The 8,765-nt window shown below is 35.6% G+C and overlaps 1 non-coding gene across 1 annotated transcript; it reads left to right on the top strand.

Moving 5' to 3' along the window:
- The first annotated feature begins 776 nt into the window (after positions 1-776).
- Positions 777-885, top strand: LOC119471329. Its single transcript, XR_005200360.1, has one exon. It is a non-coding gene; the product is annotated as a U6 spliceosomal RNA (small nuclear RNA).
- The last annotated feature ends 7,880 nt before the right edge of the window (positions 886-8,765 follow it).

The following is an 8,765-nucleotide window of genomic DNA, read 5'->3' as shown; positions in this document are numbered from 1 at the left end:
GCCATTCTAATTATTCTGTTGTTTTCATGGATTCACTTGCTGTATTGTTGCCGTTGTAACTGGTCCTGCAATCTGATAATGATTGACCTTTGCCACCAGGATGCATTCACTGATTTAGACCCCTCAGCTTTCATGGTGATTCATACATAGTGTTCAAAGCTATGGTGTTTATTAGTTTATGTACTTATGCTCAGCCATTGTTCTCAGCACCCTGCTCTGGGAGCCAGGCCTCCTAGCTTTACCCACACAAATAGTGAGCAAATTGGTGCTTCCCCTACACTAAAAACATTATTTGGAGCCCACATCTTAGCTAGATTTAGCCTAGGTCTTCATGGTAAGTTATCCTTTGAGACCCCTGTTGGTCTTTTCTCTAATAAATATTAGTTGAGATGTTCCCACCAGTCAGAGATGTTCAAATAATCTTGCAGGAAGAGATTAGCATTCCCCTTCCCTTTTGCTATCAGATTTGTATCTTGAGGCTTTTTTATATCCTGTGCAGCAGCTTTGGTTAGATAGCAGAAGGTTCCATGTTATCTTTCCACAGAGCAGTGGGAATCAACTTGCAGTTGGCTTCTCAAATAATCCATTTCTACAATAATAAAAATCTCCCAGGCTATTTGCATATCTACCTCAAGTTTCAAATATATCTTAAAGTTCCGCTTCACAGGAAGCCATTCGATAAAATTCTCTGAATCTCAAGTAGGTGAGTTGGATTGAACAGAGCTAAGCTTCATCTATGACTCATAAGTATCCATGTATAAAATAGGGGTTTGTACTTGTTTCAGCAGCATATACTTTAAAATTGGATTAATAGGGAGCAGATGAGCATAAGCATGGCTGTTGCCTAAGGATGGCTCACAAATTCATAAAGCATTCCATATTTTGCATTGCCCCTGGAAAGTCATTTGACTATTTCTTGATTAGCTCCAAGGAAGCAGTGTGAGTCAAGCCTAAACAGGAGATACCCAATATTAAAATTGTGATGATCACTATAAAACTATTGATGTACAGTGATGTATGAAATGAGAACAGAGCTGAGTAACATATGGGATGTTACATGCAAATATGTTGTCAGTACATGTCTTGGAAATGGGAAAATGTCAACTTGCATTTCCTTCATAAACCTTAAAAACAATAAAAACAGGGTGTTTTTCTTGTGTGTTAGTTGGAGAGGATCCTGGCACAGACGTGCTGGCTCAGAGTTTGAGGAGGTAGAGAAGGAGTGGTGGTTGTCCAAGCCAGGTTTTGACATCTGTTAATTTTCTGCTCTTCGTGTGATTGATGAGCTCAGTAATAGGGGACAATTATCTATTTTAATGAGATAATATATATATAAATTTAGTTATAAGTTATGAATTAGCTAAAATGCCCTGAATTATAAGCCACAATAAATACAGCTAATAAACAAAATTAGCACTTAATAACATTTTATGAAAACTGCAACATTTGAATATTTGAACCTATGGAAAAACACACATCAACCTTCATTTGGGACTCCAAAATAGTTTCAGCCATAAAGTTCAAGAATAAGTTATTCCATGGCTTTACTATTTCTCTGAACATTTAAGCATGGAATCTCATTACATCTTCCTGACAACCTAGTGAAGTAAGGTAGCAAAATCATTATTTTTTTAGAAGAAATCATGGAGCCTAAGAGAAGCAACTTGTCTGAACACAAATACCTATTGGTTACAGAGCAAGGGCTTGTTCTGAGTGCAGGACACTTTGCATGATGTCCAGCTAACTATAGTTAAATTACTGAGCTGTGCTCCCTTCATTTATGAGTACTTCACTTTTTTCTTTAATTAAAAGGTTAATAAACTTATAAAACTTAAAATTTTGAAGTGTATGGGACAGAAATTAAATTCTGGTATTAGTGCTGATATTGCCTGAAATGGTTTAAGAATTTAATATGTTTGGTAAATATTTTTTATTTTAGTATTAAAATAGCAATTTTATTTATTACTTTTTTATACATAGAATTTGACACCAAATTTTGGAACATAAAAAGAAGATACTTCAAGGTAAGTAAGATTTCTGATAGTAAATTTCTCATTTATCTTGTTGGTACTACTCTTGATCAGAAAGAAAGTAGGATGTAAGATTAAGGTAATTGTAATGGAAAATGACCAGTTTTTAAATATGTATAAATTGCAAGTATATATATGTATATACATATAAGCAAATTAATTTTCAAAATTTAACTTCTTTAATTTAGAATTCAGAGTTATTTAAGAAGGTAGTTGTATCTAATTTATAATCTATTACAGTATTGTCTGAAAAAAATCATTTACTTAATTACAATCCCTAAAATAATATATAATATTTTTTGCATAAGAAAAAAAGATTGTTCAAGTAGTATGTTGTATGTTTTCTCTATAGTCACATTATAACAAATTGAAGTTGTTATACATAGGGATCTTCTATTTCATTTTTATACTAGATTGTTTGTATTTAGTAAATAAATAATTATAGTTGACCCATGAATAATGTGGGAGTTAGGGACTCTAATCTCTGTGCAGTTGAAAATCTGAGTATAACTTTTAATTTCCCCGTCTTAGCTGCTAGTAACCCACCATTGACTGGAAACCTTCCTGATAACATAAACAGTCCATTAAAACATTTTATTTGTGCTGCTGCATTGTACTGTGTTCTTACAACAAAGTAAGGTAGAGAAATGAAGCTGTTAGAAAATCATCAGAAAAAATATATTGACTTTTCATAAAACATAAGTGGATCCTCACAAAGGTCTTCATCTGTCTATGGATTTCAGAGGCAGAATAAAATCTGCATATAAGTAAACCCCTGCAGTTAGAACCCTTGCTGTTCAAGGGTTAACTGTATTACATATTAATTTTTGTCACTAAGAAAGTAACTATCTTTAGAACTGGGAACTCAACAGTCCCTTTCTTGTACCATAAGTAAATGGCAATAAGAACTGTAAAATTGAACCAGAGTGCACCCATACAAATTGGAGATTACATTTTGGAGATACCTACTGAGTGCAGAAGACAGAAAAACAATTCCTTTGTGAGAAGTACAAGTTATGTTACATATTCTTACATAAGCAGAATGGTTTTATCTGTCATTGTTTACACACACGTACATACACATATGCACATGCACATATATACACACATACATGTGCTCTTGCACAGGCATATGTACACACTAATAAATTATTTAATAACTGCTGATTTTTTATGACCAAATCCACTATTTGCAGGGAGCAGCAGATAACACATCCTACACTTTGGATGCAGTTCTTTTGATTTTTTGACTTGTTCTGTGAAGAACTGCCTTTAATGGGTCAACCATGTTTCTAGTTTTATAATAAATAAAAAGATTAGAAGCAAGTAAAAGGAACTCTATGATCAGTAGTAGCCTTGTACTTTACTCAGTAGTCATATGTTTTTCTCCAGGTATACAAGTTACTTGAATGATGAGTTCTCCAGTTATACAAGTTACTTAAATAATTAATTAATTATTATTATTATTATTATAAGAAATGGGGTCTCTATGTTGTGAATACAGTGTCTATTCAGTGGTACAATTACAGTTTACTGTAGCCTTGAACTTCTGGGCTTAAGCAGTCCTCCTACCTCATCCTCCTGAGTAGCTGGGACCATAGTCATGTGTGGCTACATCTAGCTGGATACACAATTATTTATTGATGGATTTGTTTGTTTATCTGTTTATTTTTGAGACAGTGTCTCTCTGTGTTGCTAGTACTTGAGTGTAGTGGTGCAGTCTTGGCTCCCTGCAACTTCTGCTTCATGGCCTCATATGATCCTTTCACCTCAGCCTCCCAAGTAGCTGGGACTATAGGCATACACCAGCATGCTTAGCTATTATTTTTTATAAGGTATGTATGTTTGTATGTATGTATATATTTATTTATTTATTTTTAGATGAGGTCTCACTATATTGCCCAGGCTGGTCTGGAACTTCTGAGCTCAAATAATCCTCCTGCATCAATGGCTTTATGCAATTAGATACAGAAATACAAGAATCTCCAAGTCAAATACCAAGGAGAAAAAAGAAAATAAAAGAAAAACAGATTAGGGAAAGTTATTCTGGAAATAACCATCTGATGACAGTAACATATATCATATCAATTTAATAAAAGTCTTATATGATGTATTTGTGTCAAGGGTTTCCAAGACCACCCCCAGGTTTGGTGATTCACTAGAAGGTCTCACAGGACTTAGAAAATAATCATACTCGGATCTTTTATTTATTACAATGAAAGGGTACAGGCAAAATTAGAGGGAAAAGGTGCATGTGGTCAAGTCTGCAGGAAACCAGGCACAAGTTTTGAGGAGTTCTATCCTGTGGAGTTCCCAGGATCTGCTTAATTCTCCCAGGCTTGCATTTTGTCAACACAGCTGCAGTTATGTCTACCAGTACCAGAATCTCATTAGAGACTCAGTACCCAAGTTTTTTAAATGGAGGTTCCTCTCCCTCACATGTACCCAAATTCCAGACTTCCAGAAGGAAAGCATCTGTTCAGAGTAACCACATTGTTTCTCTAAACACTTTAGACACAGTAAGCCATTCTTCTCAGGGAATGGTGGGAACCCTCCCAATTTGTTTCCAAAACGTCCGCCAAGGGGCCAGCCTTGCATGCGGGCCTTTCTAAGAATGTCAGTCTTTTGCCTGCTACATTAAATCTTTTATGCACAAAAGTTTTAGTGTCAACTTAATTTTTTGTGCTGTTTTAAAATTTCATTTTAACAGCAAATAATCTAAGATAAGGTAACTTGGTACTAGTTTCTGTTGTATGATCCATCCTTAGTTGCAATGCTGGTTACTTTTTTGAGTTTTAGTGACTAACAGGTATTTCTTTGTAAGTTACCATAGCAGTATTAGGTAATTACAATCTGTCCTCCTCATCTCATTAGCCTTTCAGTAAAATTGTTAAATTAAATAACCTAATAATTTCTGATTTAAAATTAGAATAAAAATGGTCTTTTATTTTTATTACATGACTAATTTAGTTTTCATCTTGTGCTAACTCCATTTAGAATTGTGAAATAAGATAAAATAATCATTTTATCAATATTTTCTTGCCTGAACATGCAATTAAATTTATTTGTTTTACGTATTTTATATACTTCAATTTGAGAAATGATGCCCACATGCTATTATTACTTTAGTCTCTACTGATCTCCAATTTTGGAGATCACCATGTCTTGCTTAAATATGTCATAATAACAGGTTCAGTGAATATCTTTTATTTTTCATTTTAGTTTTTGTTCTGGAAATCCTGGGATGCATAGACAATGAGTATCTCTTTTAGATCAATAACTTTATTTCTTAGAGCAGTTTTAGGTTCACAGCAAAATTGAGAGGAAGGTACAGAGATTTCTCATTATTTTCCATGCCTCCGACACATGCATGGCCCCTCCCATTATTAGTATTTTCCACCAAAGTGGTACATTTCTTACAACAGATGAACCTACATTGACACATTAAAATCATTCAAAGTTCATAGTTGACATAGGCTTCATTCTTAATACTGTACAGTCTGTGAATTTGGACAAATGTATAATGACATGTATCTATTATTTTAATATGATAGAACAGTTTCACTGCCCTAAAAATTCTCAATACTATATCTGTTCATCTCTCCCTTTCTTCCTAGCAACTCCAACCACTGATCTTTTCTGTCTTCACAGTTTTACTTTTTTCAGAAGAGTCATATAGTTGAAATAATACAGTGGATATATTTTTGACTAGTTAAAAAGTTAAAGTTCTATAGTAATTGAATGTAGTCATTTAAGATATACTTTGTCCTTTTGCTTTTCTTCCTTTTTTTAATCATAAGACCTGGTGACATGTACTTTACATATTTAGAAAACATGATTTGTGTAGATATTTGCCACATAACAGAAAGGGCTGAGGAAAATGACACCATGCATTACCACACAGTACACACTGGAGCATCTTGGTTTATGGGGTGGGTTCAGAGAGACTCTCTGTTCCTTGGAAGGGAAGAAGTTCAAGAGGTTGTACTTTATAAAACTGGAATCACAAAGCCTTCCATACATACTTTCGGTTGGAAATAAGACCAGGCAGTGAATGCTGTAGGTAAATACCCATGCTCCTCACTGATCCTCTTCCTTTGAGGGATGAGTTTGAAAACAGTCTGTATTATGATGACATGACTCACCTATGACTAGATTCTCTATCATGAGGGATGACAAGGAAATCACACGATTTTGCTTTATATAGGTTTAAAAAGATTTTTTTTTCTCCTGCTAGGGAGAGGGGAAAGCATTGGTAGTTTTCTTTCTATACATTTTTCACATGAGATAGTACTGCCTGGCAGCCTGCCACACCTCCCCAGTGTTTCTTAAGCTTCTCTCTGAATATGAGGTGTGATTCAGAGTGATTAAGCTCTTAAATGAGTGATCTTTCCAGTGGTTCTTTCTGTGGGAGGTAAAATAGCAGGTGAATTTGGGCCTTATTATATGTAGAGCTGAGCATATAGCTACAACTAAGTAAACCACCCAGCACCTTTCCCAGAAGAGTATTAGCCAGAGTAACACAGTGATCTCTCTTGAGCTCTTCAGTCATTTTATCCTAACCTGAACAGTTTTAACTGCAGAGCTAGGGAGGCTGTATTGTGTTCAACAAAGTAAGTGCAGTAGTTCCCCCTTAATGTAAGAGATACATTTCAAGACTCCCAGTAAATGCTTGAAACCACAAATCGTACTGAATCACATACCAATTTTTTCTACACATATATATCTATGATAGCATTTAATTTATAAATTAGGCACAGTAAGAAATTAACAATAACATCATAAAATATATTGTGATGGTTCTCACCCTTTTTCCTGTGATGATGTGAAGTGATACGATGCCTGTGTAATGAGATGAAGTGAGGTGAACGAGGTAGGCATTGTAATGCAGTGTTGGGCCACTATGCACCCCCTGAATCTAAGTCAGAAAAAACTTCATGAGCTATGAGTGACCCTGGATCTTCAGGCTCTAATGATGTTGATGGCGGGCAACAGAAGGAGACCGTGTTGATGACTAATGGGTGAACAGCATATGCAGTGTGGATGTACCGAACAAAGGGCTAATTCACATCCTGGTCTGGATGGAGGGGCTCAAGGTTTCATCATACTTCTCAGAATGGCACACTAAAACTTATGACATGTTTATTTCTGAAGTTTTCCATGTGATATTTTGGGAATACAGTTGACTATTAGCTGTAACCACAGAAGTAAAAACGAATGTAAAATCTGTTTAGACATTGACTCATTTCTTGGTGTACAGTTCTTAAAATCATTAGAAATTCCAAACTGATGTCTTTTTGTATGATAATGATTGACAGCTGGAAGCCCCTATGTAGATTCAGGATGGCAACTGGTCATTATCGTGAAGATGTTGATTAGAGGGTTGAGATCTCTTGTCCCACTCTGCAGACTCTGGGGAGAAGAGAAAGCCTGAAGGTTTTCAGTCACCAACGGCCAGTGATTTACTTAATCAGTGGTGCATATGTAATAAACCTTTCATAAAGACCCAAAGGGACTGGGCTTGGAGAGCTTCCAGTGCGCTGAATACATTGAGGTTCCTGGAGGATGGTGTGTCCTGGGAGGGCATGTAATGTTCGTCCCACTTCCCCCACACTTTGCAGTGTGCAACGCTTCATCTGTACCTTTTGTAATGTCATTCATAGCAAACTGGTAAATGTGTTTCCCTGAGTACTTTGAGCCATTCCAGCAATTCAATTTAACACAAATTGAAGCCAATTGGTCAGAAGTTCTGGAGTTTCAGACTTAGGACTGACGTAGGGAGGCAGTCTCATGGTACTGAGCCCTTTACCTGTGGAATCTGATGCTATCAGAGAACTGAATTACAGGATACCCAGCTTTTGTCATCTGCAGAAATGATTGCTTGTTTGTTGGTGGGGAAAAACCCTCCCTACATTTGATCATGGAAGCCTTCTTTGTTGATGTTTGTTTCTGTGGTGTGAGAGCAAAGAAAAATGTGGCAAGTATGTCTTTTCCACACATGTCATGGATAAGGGAACTACTGTATACTATGAAGGCAGTTAGCCCTTCAGATTTTGGTTCAGAAATCATGCTCTTTGACACTGGTCACTCATCACACCTGTTCTGCTAACAATACCATTTTTAGTCAATCTCATATGCTTTGTCTAAGATGACTTGTATACTGAAGTTCACTTGTAGAAATCAAATTTTGATAAATTTATTCTTTACATTTAATAAATACAAAGTAAGGGAAGTAAGAGTTCCTACTGCACTAATCACGTACCAGTAGGTATAATTTATATTAATTCTAATAAGGTCTCAAGTATGCTCCCAAAGGAATGCTTCGTAACAAAGCATCAGTCCTATACTTTAAAGAAAAATGGTCTAAAGCATGCACACGAGTGCATAATTTTTTTTATGACGGTAGAGTCTTGCTATGTTTTCCAAACTGGTCTGAAACTTCTGGGTTTCTCAAGTGATCCTCCTGCCTCAGTCTCCCAAGTAGTTGAGATTACAGGCATGCATGACTATGCCTTCTTATGTTTTTAATATTCTATGTATTTGTTATTGATTTACAATGCATTTTATCTTTTCCTTTAATAGATCCTGGGAGATCTGATGAATCTGCAGTCAGGTAGGATTTTATAGATTCAAAAAATTGTATTAACTAAGGAAATATAGATGGAAGAAACTAATATCTGTTGAGTGTTGTATTCTGGGCTAACCACCCTATTATGTGCTATGCATTTATCTCAT

Source organism: Cebus imitator, unplaced genomic scaffold, assembly GCF_001604975.1.
Source record: "Cebus imitator isolate Cc_AM_T3 unplaced genomic scaffold, Cebus_imitator-1.0 Scaffold56, whole genome shotgun sequence".
Classification (NCBI taxonomy): Eukaryota; Metazoa; Chordata; class Mammalia; order Primates; family Cebidae; genus Cebus; species Cebus imitator.
Note: the sequence above shows the minus strand (reverse complement) of the source record. Positions and strands in the feature narration are given on the sequence as shown.